At 43.4% G+C, this 14571-nt stretch overlaps 1 protein-coding gene across 4 annotated transcripts in view; it reads left to right on the forward strand.

Annotated features, from left to right (window-relative positions):
* The first annotated feature begins 2610 nt into the window (after positions 1-2610).
* Positions 2611-14571, forward strand: part of ANXA7 (annexin A7) — a 38306-nt gene continuing 26345 nt past the window's right edge. Inside the window, exon 1 of one of the 4 annotated variants that reach the window (XM_002820823.6) lies at positions 2611-2790. The gene's annotated coding sequence lies outside the window, so the exon portion shown is untranslated. The remainder of the gene's footprint in view (positions 2791-14571) is intronic. The other 3 variants (XM_054523324.2, XM_054523325.2, XM_063727347.1) reach the window with 3 other exon arrangements.

Here is a 14571-nt window from a genome sequence, read left to right on the forward strand (position 1 = left end):
CTGACTCAGGGTTTCTTAACCTCAGCACTATTGACTTTTTGGGCTGAATAATTCTTTGTGTAGGGACTGTAGGCATTGTAGGATATGTACTTTGTTTAGAATCCTTGGCCTTCACCCACTAGATGCTAGTAACCCCACCACCTCCCCTCAGTTGTGACAACCAAAGATGTCTCCACACGTTGTCAGGTGTCCCTGAGGGATAAAATTACTATTCTAATGGAACAAAAAGGATATGTACTTAAATACCAGACTCTGGGCCAGGCGTGGTGGCTCACACCTGTAATCCCAGCACTTTGGGAGGCCGAGGTGGGTGGATCACCTGAGGTCAGGAGTTCGCCTGGCCAACATGGCAAATCACCGTCTGTATTAAAAATATAAAAATTTAGGCTGGACGCGGTGGCTCACGCCTGTAATCCTAGCACTTTGGGAGGCTGAGGTGGGTGGATCACGAGGTCAGGAGATTGAGACCATCCTGGCTAACACAGTGAAACCCTGTCTCTACTAAAAATACAAAAAATTAGCCAGGCGTGGTGGTGGACACCTGTAGTCCCAGCTACTCGGGAGGCTGAGGCAGGAGAATGGCGTGAACCCAGGAGGCAGAGCTTACAGTGAGCTGAGATCATGCCACTGCATTCCATCCAGCCTGGGCAACAGAGCAAGATTCTGTCTCAAAAAAAAAAAAAAAAAAAAAAAAAAAGCTGGGCGTGGTGGCGGATGCCTGTAATCCCAGCTACTTGGGAGGCTGAGGCAGGAGAATTCCTTGAACCTGGGAAGCAGGGGTTGCAATGAGCTGAGATCGTGCCATTGCACTCCAGCCTGGGCAACAGAATGAGACTGTGTCTCAAAACTACAAAAACAAAAACAACAGACTCTGATACAGTGGGATGTTCACATTCGAAGCATGATGGCTCTTACTTCACATGAACTCTGGAACATACGATGGCCTTCAGAGATGTTGACCCAGGTATGGTGGCTTATGCCTGTAATACATCCAGCACTTTGGGAGGCTGAGGCAGGTGGATCGCTTGAGGCCAGGAGTTCGAGACCAGCCTGGCCAACATGGCGAAACCCCATCTGTACTAAAAATACAAAAAAATTAGCTGGGCGTGGTCACATGCCTCCCAGCTAGCTACACGGGAGGCTGAGGCATGAGAATCGCTTGAACCTGGTAGGCAGAGGTTGCAGTGAGCCTAGATTGCGCCACAGCACTCCAGCCTGGGTGACAGAGCAAGACTCTGTCTCCAAAAAAATTAAAAAATTTAAATGGTCCAGTTGAGTACAAAAAAGAAGATCAGGAAGAGTTTATTGGAGCAAGAGGGAGATGAGCAACCTTGAAAACAAGTCTAATTAGATGAGTAATTGTTAAAAGATGAGCAGTGCTTTCTAAGCAGAGGTAGCAGGAGGAAAGGGTCTCTGATCCTGTAACGCCTTTTATGCTAGGAAGAAAGGATGAATTGAAAGGATGAAATGGCAAATGTCGTAGTAGGCTATTGGACTATTCCTGCAGCTCAGGAAAGTGGGCTGGAAATAAGAGGTTTGGCAAATACCCTGTTACAGTGGTAATTAAGGCAGAGGGAGGGTTTGGAACGAGCTCACAAAGGGAACTCTGTAGAATGAAGAGTGGGCTTCTCAGGGAAGGCTTAAATCCTGGAGGTCTCTGGGGTAGGTAGGACAGAAAGTCCTGTTATTTTCCAGGCAGACAGACTGTTGGGCGCCAGGGAATTAATGCTGGTCACCTAGAGAGTTGTGCATTTTGTCTACCATTGTTAAATGAGACAATGACCTGCCTCAAATACTTTTCACTCCACACACCTATTTGGAAGCCGTGTATATTTTGCTTGCTCTTCCCATTTAAAATCGTAATCCACTCTATTCCACCCCCATGAGGAAACTTTTGGGTAGAAAAGTGTAGAGGAATAAGTAAGTTGATGTGCATCAGATGTGCAAACTTTAGTGTGCATCAGAACCACCTGGAGGGCTTGTTAAACCAGGTTGCTGGGCACCACCCGGGGAGTTTGATTCAGTAGGTCTAAGGTGGAGTTCAATAATCTGCATTACTAACACGTTTCCAGGTGATGCTGCTGTTCGCGGGACCACACCCAGAAACTACCTTTTACTCTAAAAGGTAGCTGATTGGTTTTGCTCTGTAATATAAATTCCTTAACGAGTGTAAAATACTGATCTGAGTCCTTGTAATTGCCTCAAATGTTTAATGCTAATGTGTGTTTAATGCTCTAGCCACGAGGGGAGCCTAAAATCACCTAACAACTCCCTTCGGGAGTGATTTTGATTAGTTCATCTACAGTTCCAACTAAAGATTTCCCACAAATATTACTTTCACAGGAGGCTAACAAAAAACGCCGTCTTTATCCCCAGAAAATACCTAGAGGACGGCATTTCAGAGGCGGGGAGGCTGCACCAGCCTCCCAGTCTCAGCCCTGCTCTACCGCCCACCACTGAAGCGGCCCGGGATACCCCCAGGACTGCTGCAACTTCCTAGGTGACTTGAGGCAGCCTTAAAAGGGATTGGCGCAGGGTCCTTGTGACAGATAAATGTGATTAAAAATCCGCTGGGCCACCTGAAGGGAGAGTTTTTTTCCCTCAGGTGGCGCCTAGGGGCGGGACTCAGGGACAGCCCGCTCCCCGCACCGCCCTCTCCAGCTCCGGGGGCGTTCCCGGCTGCAGCCGCGATCCTAACGGGCTCGCGAGATGCCCCGCCCACCCTGGGACCGCCCCCGGCTCCATCTTGCGGGCGACCGGGTTGGGCTGTGACGCTGCTGCCGGGGTCAGGTGAGGAGCGGCGCCCCCTCCCCTTCCCACCTCGTCTACCTCGGTGGTCTTGCCCTCGGCCCGCTCTGGGCGCCGCTGTCCCGGTGCTAGTGGGGCGCGGCTGGAGGGCCGTGTGGGCCTCCCGGGTGGCGGCGACTCGGTTTGCGCGTCTTGTAGCCGGGCTGCTGGCCGGGGTGTGTTGGGGTGGCGTGGGTGAGGCGGCCGGCCTGGCTTACGGGAAGCCCTTCGGTCCGTTTGGAAATCCCAGGGACCAGTGGCGCCCCGCCCTCGGGCAGGTGGAGGGGCTGAGGCCGCAGCGTGGCCCAGCTGCCTCGCGGGAGGCTGAGTAGGGAAACGCACGGGCAGTGCTGAAAGCCGTCTGACTGGTAGTGGCTGTACTTTCCGGTGACACAGCGAATTTAGGGAAACTTGGGAAATTTTTACTGTTTAGTGAACCGTAGGACAGAATGCGCCAGGCCAAGGTCGTACACTGGTTCTCGTTTACAGTTCTTGGAAGCTATTCTAGAATAGCATTCCAGATTTGATTCCTGTTCCCCGACCAGCAGCAAATGTGTGTTGAAATTAGCTCATCCTGTGCAAACACTGCTCAAGGAAACCAAGGTGCAGAGGTAGATGGCTGTTGTCCACCGTAAAGTGACAGACATGACGCTGTTATCTTCCGAATGCCGTAAACGGCCTAATTTTTGCCAGCTGATGGCCAGCTAATCTGCTAAATGTGTCCGAATTAGATGATGAGTGTAATGAGTTACCTTCCAGGCAAAGAAAGAGTTTCAAGCACTGAATAGGTAAAAGAGATAATTTTGGCCACTGCAAACTTTCAGTCGTCACTGGTGGTTGGCTACCTACCTGTCCGTGCAGAGGACTAGCCATGCCTCCACGTTCTTTCTCCAAATCACTGACCGATTTAAATGATCCTACCATACCTAGAAGCCGGTTTTGCAAAATTGTATTCGGTGTTGCGCGTATCTTCAGTCACCCTTCCTGTTTCGTGTATTTTTTTTCCCCATAAATTTGCAACAGCTGCCTCTTGGGTTCCTGGGCTTCATGCCATCAATGAGAAACGGTGAGACCCAGCCCTTTTACTAACTGACTCACTGGGTGGAGATGGTTTGGAAAACCAAAAATGATTTTCTAGTCTTTTAAAAGTGGTTGCTTACAGAGAACGTTTAAAAAAAAAAAAAAAAAAAAAACCCGGGCGCGGTGGCTCACGCCTGTAGTCCTAGCACTTTGGGAGGCCGAGGCGGGAGATTCACGAGGTCAGGAGGAGTTTGAGACCAGCTTGACCAACACGGTGAAACCCCGTCTCTACTTAAAAATACAAAAATTAGCTGGGCGTGGTGGCGCGCGCCTGTAATCCCAGCTACTCTGGAGGCTGAGGCAAGAGAGTCGCTTGAACCCGGGAGGCAGAGGTTGCACTGAGCCGAGATTGCCACTGCACTCCAGCCTGGGCGGCAGAGAGAAACTCTGTCTCAAAAAAAACCCCAAAAAACTCTAGACTTACTATTCACTTGGGCAAAGTTGAGAAATTTTTTGAGTCACTCTGGGTGTTATTTAGCTTTTTACAAAAACGTTTAAAATCTGCCTCTTGAATAAATGATATATGTACAATTCTAAAAGGGCTAAAGTACTTTGAAAAGTAAGTCTCGGCCGGGCGCAGTGGCTCTCGCCTGTAATCCCAGCACTTTGAGAGGCCTAGGCGGGAGGATCACGAAGTCAGGAGATCGAGACCATCCTGACTAACACGGTGAAACCCCGTCTCTACTAAAAATACAAAAATTAGCCGCGTGGTGGCGTGCGTCTGTAGTCCCAGCTACTCAGGAGGTTGAGGCACAAGAATCGCTTGAACCTCGGAGGCGGAGGTTGCAGTGAGCTGAGATCGCGCCACTGCACTCCAGCCTGGCAACAGAGCTAGACTCCATCTCAAAAAAAGAAAAAAGAAAAGTAAATAGTCTTCTCCATTGTGTCCCAGCTCTTCATCCAGGAAGCAGTCACTGTTTTCTACTTCCTTGAGTGTCCTTTCAGGGATATTCTATAAGTCAAAATCAGTGCATTTTTTACACATATGGCAGCACACTATGCAGTTTTTCACTTTGCCTTTTTTTTTCCATTAATACGTGTTACAGATGGTTTCATATATGGGTAAAAAAAAGCTGCCTCATTTTTAATAACCACATAACACCACCTTGTATGGCTATCCATAATCTGTTTCACGTGTCCCTCCTTTTAAAAAATTTCAGCAATGGCCCCGCACAGTGGCTCACGCCTGTAATCCCAGCACTTTGGGAGGCCGAGGTGGGTGGATCACCTGAGGTCAGGAGTTCGAGACTAGCCTGGCCAACATGATGAAACCCTGTCTCTACTAAAAATACAAAATTTAGCCCGGTGCGGTGGCACGTGCTTGTAGTCCCAGCTTCTCGGGAGGTTGAGACAGGAGAATCGCTTGAACCTGGGAGATGGAGGTTGCAATGAGTGGAGATCACACCACTGCACTCCAGCCTGGATGATAGAGCAAGACTCCGTCTCCAAAAACAAAAAAGATAAAATTTCAACAGCTTTTGGAGTACAAGTGGTTTTTTATTACATGGATGAATTGTATGGTGGTGAATTCTGAGATTTTAGTCACCCGAGTAACGTACATTGTGCCTAATGTGTAGTTTTTGATTCCTAGCCGCCTTTCACCCTCCCCTTTCTGAGTCTCTAAAGTCCATTATATCACTTCATACCTATGTCTTTGCATACTCATAGCTTAGCTTCCACTTACAAAGTGAGAACATACGGCTTTTGGTTTTCCACCCCTGTGTTACTTCACTTAGAAAAATGGCCTCCAGCTTCATCCAAGTTGCTGTAAAAGACATTATTTTGTTCCTTTTAATGGCTGAGTAGTATTCCATGGTTTATATATACCACATTTTCTTTATTCACTCAGTTGATGGGCACTTAGATTGGTTCCGCATCTTTGCAGTTGTGAATTGTGCTGCTATAAATATACATGTGCAAAAGTCTTTTTCATATAATGACTTTCTTTCCTTTGGGTAGATACCCAGCAGTGGAATTTCTGGATTGAATGGTAGATCTTTTTTTTTTAGCTCTTTGAGGAGTCTCCATACTGTTTTCTGTAGAGGCTGTATAGTAGTGTAATAAGCGGTCTCTTTTCCCCACATCCACACCAACATCTATTGTTGACTTTTTTTTTTTTTTTTTTTTTTTGAGATGGAGTCTCGCTCTTGTTGCCAGGCTGGAGTGCAATGGCGTGATCTCGGCTCACCCCAACCTCCGCCTCCCGAATTCAAGCAATTCTCCTGACTCAGCCTCCCAAGTAGCTGGAATTACAGGCAGGCGCCACCATGCCCAGCTAATTTTGTTATTTTTGGTAGAGACGGGTTTCTCCATGTTGGTCAGGCTGGTTTCAAACTCCCAACCTCAGGTGATCACCCACCTGGGCCTCCCAAAGTGCTGGGATTACAGACGTGGGCTACCGCGTCCAGCCAATTTTTTTACTTTTCAAGAATAACCATTCCTGTAGGAGCAAGGTGGTATCTCATTGTGGTTAATTTGCATTTCCCTAAGAATTAATGATGTTGAATAATTAATGATTATTTCATGTTTTTTGGCCATTTGTATATCTTCTTTTGAGAAATGTCTATTCATGTCCTTTGCTCAGTTTTTAATGCAATTGTTTTTTTTTTTTCTTTGTGATTTGAATTCCTTGTAGATTCTGGATACTAGTCCTTTGTTGGATGCATAATTTGCAAATATTTTCTCTCATTCTGTGGGTGGTCTGTTTACTCTGTTGATTATTTCTTTTGCTGTGCAGAAGCTTTTTAGTTTAATTAGGTCCCATCTATTTGTTTTTGTTGTGTTTGTTTTTGGTGTCTTAGTCATGAATTTTTTGCCTAGGCCAGTGTTTAGAAGACTGTTTCCAATGTTCTAGAATTTTTATAGTGTCAAGTCTTATATTTAAATCTTTTATCAACTTGAGTTGATTTTTGCATTGGGTGATAGTTAGGGATCCAGTTTCATTCTTCATGTGGCTTGCCAGTTTTCCCAGCATCATTTATTAAATAGGGTGTCCGTTCCCCAATTTTTGTTTTTGTGTGCTTTGTCAAAGAGCAGTTGGCTATATGTATTTGGCTTTATTTCTGAGTTCTCTATTCTGTTCCATTGGTCTATGTGCCTACTTTTAAACTAGTACCATGCTGTTGTGGTAGCTATAGGCTTGTAGTGTATTTGAAGTCTGGTAATGTGATGTCTCCAGATTTGTCTTTTTGCTTAGAATTGCTTTAGCTATTCAGGCTCTTTTTTGTTCCATATTAATTTTAGGATTGTTTTTTCTAATTCTGTGAAAAATGATCTTGGTATTTTGATGGGAATTGCATTGCATCTGTAGATTGCTTTGGGCAGTATGGTCATTTTCACAATATTGATTCTTTCAATCCATGAGCATGGGATGAGTTTCCATTTATGTCATCTGTGATTTCTTTCAGCAGTATTTTGTAGTTCTCCTTGTAGAGATCTGTCATCTCCTTGGTGAAGCATATTCCTAGGTATTCTATTTTTTATTTTTTATTTTTGCAGCTATTATAAAAGAGATTGAGTTCTTGATTTGATTCTCAGCTTGGACGTTTTTGGTATATAGCAGTGCTACTGATTTGTGTACATTGATTTTGTAACCTGAGACTTTACTGATTTCATTTATCAAATCTAAGAGTCTGTTGGAGTCTTTAGGATTTCTTTGGTATACAGTCATAATATCTGCAAACAGTGATAGTTTGACTTCCTCTTTTCCAATTTGGATACACTTTATTGCTTTCCCTTGCTTTCCCTCTGGCTAGTACTTCCAGAACTATGTCGAATAGGAGTGGTGAAAGTGGACGTTCTTGTCTTGTTCCTGTTCTCAGGGGGAATGCTTTCAACTTTTCCCCGTTCAGTATGATGTTGTCTTTGTCGTCATATATGGCTTTTATTATTTTGAGTTAGGTCTTTTCTATGCCTCATTTGTTGAATTTTTTATTGTAAAAGATGCTGGATTTTGTTGAATGCTTTTTCTGCATCTATTGAGATGATCATATGGTTTTTGTTTTTAATTATCTTTATGTGATACATCACATTTATTGACTTGCATATGTTAAATCATTCCAGCATCCCTGGGATGACACCTGTCCCTTATTGATGGACGTTCACATGGTTTTTAACCTTTTCCTATTACAAAAATGCTGCAGTGAATAGCCTTGTACGTATATAATTTTGCCCTTGTGCAAGTATTTCTATAAGGTACATTCCTGGAAATGGAATTGAATTCTAGTCTTTTATATAATTATTTTTCAACATGTACCAAAATTCACTTTCTTAAAATAGCTTTAATTTTTATTATATACAGATAATCTTTGCCTTGTTTTCATTTTTGTTGACATAATTCCTCCAGGCTCGTAAAGGTAAGATTTAAGATAGTAGCTAAAGAATTTAGATATAGGTCTTGTCACTGGAACAATTTCTTGAGACTTAGAAATTTAAATTGCTTATGATGTCTTTGGTACTGTAACTGCATATTGCCTTTCAAATTACTATTAATTTATCTCATAAATTATTTTCAGATTTTTTTTCCTTTATTTTGACCCTGACCCTTTTGCCCTTGGTCTATCTACTTTTCTTTTTCTTTCTTTCTTTTTTTTTTTTTTTTTTTCTTTTTCCTTGTCTTGTCTTGTCTTTCAACTGGAGTGCAGTGGTGCAAACACGACTCACTGCAGCCTTGACCTCCTGGCCTCAAGCAATTCTCCCACCTCAGCTTCCTGAATAGTTTGGACTACAGGTGGGCGCCACTGCACTGGGTAATTTTTAAAATGTTTTTGTAGGGACGAGGTCTTACTATGTCGCCCAGGATGGTCTTTAACTCCTTGGCTCAAGCAGTCCTCCCACCTTGGCCTCCCTGAGTTTTGGGATTATAGGTGTGAGCCACTGCACCCGGCCTATCTGACCATTCTTTAGAGCTTTTGCCAGTCCTTTACTCTTTATACAAACCCAGGCTTAGAAAAGAAAAAAGCAAAAAATTTCAGCCTGTCCCTGTTTTTATATCCAGCCCTTTGGGATCCCAAATGATTATTTTAGAATTGACTGGGTCAGTTTTCATATCATTTTATGTTTCTTATTGACTTATAGCCTTGATTCAACCTATGTCCATTTATTCTCAATTCAGCACATTTTTAGCTTCTATCCTGTGTTCCTGTCATAAGGGACACTATATTATCTCATTTTCCTATACTGTGTACTCAAAAGGCTGAATACTTATTCTCAATCTTTCTATCAGCACCTAGGACAGTGCTCATTACACAGTGGACTTTCATAAATGTTGTCTTGAGTTGGGTTTATTTGGCATCTGATATAAAAGAAATATGAATCATTTACAGCTGTATTGATGAAAAGTGCCAAAACGTATATTTACAAATTTAGAAAATTAGGTGTAGATCCAGAAATCCCAAAGTATTCTGGTATCAGAGTGTGAATCACAGACCTGCAGAATCCATATCACCTGAAAGCTTTAGAAATGCAGAATCTCAGGCCCCATCCTGGAGCTACTGAATTAAAGTCTCTATTTTAACACGATCCCTAGGGATTCATATACACATTAAAGTTTGAGGCCAGGTGCGGTGGCTCACGCCTGTAATCCCAGCGCTTTGGGAGGCTGAGGCAGGCAGATCACTTGGGGTCAGGAGTTTGTGACCAGCCTGGCCAACATGGTGAAACTCCGTCTCCACTAAAAATGCAAAAATTAAGCAGGTGCGGTAGTGCGCACCTGTAGTCTCAGCTACTTGGAATGCTGAAGGAGGAGAATCGCTTGAACCCAGGAGGCGGAGGCTGCAGTGACCCGAGATTGTGCCACTGCATTCCAGCCTGGGCAACAGAGCAAGACTGTCTCAAAAGGAAAACATTGAGAAACACTATTTTGGTCAACTATGTTGTTCAAAGAAGGAAGAGAGACTTGAGCTAGATAGGAGGGGTGAGTAAGCCCAGGCTTGAGGGCCAAGTCAGTTAATGATAAGAATGGCTTAAGCAAAGGAATGCTGGGAATGGTTCAAGTGGTAGAGATTTCGCGTTGAGGGTTAGGTGTTGGTAAGAAATGAGTTAAATAGATAAATAGAGTCTGGGTGTGGTGGCTCATGCCTGTAATCCTAGCACTCTGGGAGGCTGAGGCAGGTGGATCTCTTGAACCCAGGAGTTCAAGACCAGCCTGGGCAGCATGGCGAAACCCTGTCTTTACTAAAAATAAAAAAAAATTAGCCAGGTATGGTGGTGTGCGCCTGTAGTCTCAGCTCTTCAGGAGACTGAGATGAGAGGATCATCTGAGCCCAGGAATTCGAGGCTACAGTGAGCTGATGTCATGCTACAACAATCCAGCCTGGGCGATAGAGCAAGAAACCATCTCAAAAATATATATATAATAATAATAATTGGAGCCAGTACTAAGGAGACCTGAATATCAGGCCAATTAATTTTCATTTGATACTCCAGCAGTAGTCATTGATGATTTTTGAGCTGAAGAGCAATTTGCTGAAAGAGCAGCATTTTAGGAAAGTTTAGCTAGTGACAGTGTCTGAGAAAATTGGGAGGGTGAGAGAGTATAAGCAAGAATATAAACACAGGAGGAGTTTTAGTAAGATAGGCATCAAGTGATGAAACTTAGGGTCTAAGTATATGACCATGAGAACAGAAATTACAGAAGAGGCATTACAAAGGATGGATAGAAAAATACTGGTTTTGGCCGGGTGCAGTGGCTCATGCCTGTGATCCCAGCACTTTGGGAGGCTGAGGCGGCCAGATCACCTGAGGTCAGGAGTTCGAGACCAGCCTGGCCAACATGACGAAACCCTGTCTCTACTAAAATACAATAAATTAGCCGGGTGTGGTGGTGGGCGCCTGTAATCCCAGTTACTCGGGAGGCTGAGGCAGGAGAATTGCTTGAACCCAGGAGGCGGAGGTTGCAGTGAGCTGAGATCGCGCCACTGCACTCCAGCCCGGGTGACAAGAGCAAAACTCTGTCTCAAAAAAAAAAAAAAAGAGAAAAATACTGGGTTTCTTACTATACTGGAGTATTAGGTAATTTAAGTAGTGGTGCTATTGACAGATAAAGGATGTTAAGAGTGGTGTGGTGGAGAATGATGAGTATTTTATTCTACACGTACAGAAAGCCTCCTAATTGACTTCTGTCTTAATCTGCTCCTTAGTCTATTTTGGTGATCATCCGTCTCACAGTTACGTCCCACCTTTTGCCTTGCAAATAACATTGTTCTACTTTCTTGCCTGTGTCTAGCACCTTTAAAAGCCTGGTTTAAACCTTTGATCATTCACTCTCCACTTGTAGCAATGTTTTCTTGTAGATGCCAAAAAAGTGATTACTGACTTTATATAGATGTATTTGCCAGGTATATTATATCTGATCACTAATAGTATTTTAGATTTTTTTTTTTGTCGTTGTTGAAATGGAGTTTTGCCCTATTGCCCAGGCTGGAGTGCAGTGGCGTGATCTCGGCTAACTGCAACCTCCGCCTCCTGGGTTCAAGCAATTCTGCCTCAGCCTCCTGAGTAGCTGGGCTTACAGGCACATGCCACCACGCCTGGCTAATTTTTGTATTTTTAGTAGAGACAGGGTTTCACCATGTTGGCCAGGCTGGTCTCGAACTCCTGACCTCAGTTGATCCACCCGCCTCAGCCTCCGAAAGTGCTGGGTGTATTATAGGCGTGGGCCACTGCATCCAGCCTTTTTTTTTTTTTTTGAGACTGTTTTGCTCTGTGGCCCAGGCTGGAGTGCAGTGGTGCAATCTTGGCTCACTGCAACCTCCACCTCCTGGGTTCAAGGGATTCTCCTGCCTCAGCCTTCCAAGTAGCTGGGACTACAGGCGCATGCCACCACGCCCGGCTAATTTTTTGGATTTTTTATAGAGATGGAGTTTCATTGTGTTAGCGTGGATGGCCTCAATGTCCTGACCTTGTGATCCTCCTCCTCAGCCTCCCAAAGTGTTGGGATTACAGGCGTGAGCCACTGCGCCCGGCCCTAATTTTTGTATTTTTAATAGAGACAGGGTTTCACCGTGTTGGTCAGGCTGGTCTCTGACCTCAAGTGATCCACCTGCGTTGGCTTCCAAAGTGCTCAGATTACAGGCATGAGCTACTGCGTCTGGCCGTATTTTAGATTTGATCAGGCTGAGGGTATTCTTTTGAATGTTTGTTTTTTTCTCTGTTTATTTACATTTGCTTTAGGTTAATAGTGTTTTCTTCAAACGCAAAAGATATATATATATATGGGGATATTTGTCTCTATCCACACTAGCTCCATTTATTTTACATGAGCCATCTTTTAAAAAATGGACAGGAGAGTGTAATGAATCCCCATGTACTTATCACCCAGCATGAGCAGTTATCAACTCCTGACTGCTTATTATGTCTAAATTCCTGCACTATATTATATATAATATTCCTGCATATTATTTTGGCATAATCTCTGACATCGTATCATTTGGTTTGTAAATACTTAATGTATATCTCTAAAAGATCAGAATACTTGATGAAAATCATAATACCATTATCACGCCTAAAAAAATAGTAATGTCTTAACATCACTTGATGTGCAGGTTATTGTTTACTTTTCCAAATGGAAATGAGCACCTTTTGAAGAACATAACTTTCAAACTTTCTGGTACAGACTGCAGTTTTTAAAAGATATTTCCAGTGTTACGTTTGCTGATCAGAAGACTATCAACTTTTGATCACCATTATTATCACAGAATAGATAATATATGAATGCCTCCTTAATCTCAGACTAACCAGACTCTACCACCCTACTTTCTTTTTCCATCAGAAAGCATTCTAATTTTAAAATTATTCTAAGTCTAATAAAATTGAGAAAGTAAATGTACTGAAAGTGTTATAATGAGTTAATAAAAGCCAAACTTCATGCTAATTATTTTTTAATATTCTTGCATAATCTTTCACAGTTCTCTGTGATCATAGCAGTTAACATTTACTGAGGACTTTATTGCAGGCACTGCTAAATGTTTTGCCTTTGTTCTTTTACTTAATTCTTACAACAACATCCTTAAGTAGGTACGTTCACGTCCCATTTTATAGATAAAGAAATGAAGGCCTTAACAGGCTAAGTAACTTCCTTTGAGAAGCTAAGTAACTTGCCCATATTCACACAACTGGAAATCCAGGATGTTAGATGGAAAATTCTGTTGGCAGGGCTGGTGAAAATGCAAATTGGTACAGCCCCTCTGGAGGGGAATTGGGCAGTATCACATTCACCTTTACCTCTTCTCAGCAATGCCATTTCTAGGAATCTTCCCCGAAGATAATATTGGCTAAATATACACAGAGATACTTGTACACGGCTGTTCATTGCAAGACTGTAATAGTTAAAAGACTAGAAATAACTCAGATGTCTGCCATTGAATAAGCCATGATACATCCACACACTGAAGTACTATGTGTTTTTTTGTTGTTTTTTTTTTTGTTTTCTTTTTATTAAGAGACACGGTCTCATTCTGTTGCCCAGGCTGGAGTGCAGTGGTGCGATCCTAGCTCACTGCAGCCTTGAAGTCTTGGGCTCAAGTGATCCTCCTGTCCAGGCTTCTGAATAACTGGCACTACAGTTGCACACCACCATGCCTGGCTAATTATTTTACTTTTTGTAGAGATGAGGTCTTTCTTTGTTGCCCAGGCTGATCTCAAACTCCTAGCTGCAAGAGATTCTACTGCCTCAGCCTTCCGAAGTGCTGGGATTTACAGGCATGAGCCACTGTGCCTGGCCTATGTTGTTATTTTCAAAAAGGAATGAAGACTGTGGGTGATGGCCATAATAAAAGAAAAAAGCCAGTAAAGAAACAGAGTATGTGCTGGGAGCAGTGGCTCATGCCTGTAATCCCAGCACTTTGGGAGGCCAAGGTGGGTGGATCACCAGGTCAGTAGTTCAAGACCAGCCTGGCCAAGATGGCGAAACCCCATCTCTACTAAAAATACAAAAATTAGCCAGGCACGGTGGCAGGCACCTGTAATCCCAGCTACTTGGGAGGCTGAGGCAGGAGAATCACTTGAACCCAAGGGGCGGAGGTTGCAGTGAGTTGAGATTATGCCACTGTACTCCAGCCTGGGTGACAGAGTCAGACTCTGACTCAAAAAAAAAAAAAAAAAAGAAACAGAGTATGTTTTATGTAAGAATGGAATGGGGGAATGGGGGAATGGGGATACAAATATAGACATATCAGCTTATGTACTTAAAGATAGGTAGACAAACTGTAAAAGTAATCATATGTAGGAGATAGTAAGGGACAGGGTTAGAAGTTAACAGGTTTCTGAACATATCTTGTTTTGTAGATTTGACTTTAGAATCCAGAAAATGTTTTACATAATTACAAAACTAAATCAAAAAATTTTTAAACCTTAAAAGTCAAAAGCAAAATGAAACAAATGGACCTAATGTGTGTCAAATTGGTAGCATAACTACACAGGAATTATTTTCAAAGTGTCATTAAAACAGTAATTTGAGGCTAGGCGCTGTGGCTTATGCCTGTAATCCCAGCACTTTGAGGGGCTGAAGCAGGCGGATCGCTTGAGCCCAGGAGTTCAAGACCAGCCTGGGCAATAAGGTGAAACCCCATCTCTACAAAAAAAATACAAAAATTTACCAGGCATGGTGGTACGCACCTGTGATCCCAGCTACGGGGTGGGGAGGGGGGGTGTTGAGGTGGGAGGATCACCTGAGCCCAGGATCCCAGCTACTGGGTGGGGAGGGGG

Source organism: Pongo abelii, chromosome 8 (genome assembly GCF_028885655.2).
Source record: "Pongo abelii isolate AG06213 chromosome 8, NHGRI_mPonAbe1-v2.0_pri, whole genome shotgun sequence".
Lineage (NCBI taxonomy): Eukaryota > Metazoa > Chordata > Mammalia > Primates > Hominidae > Pongo > Pongo abelii.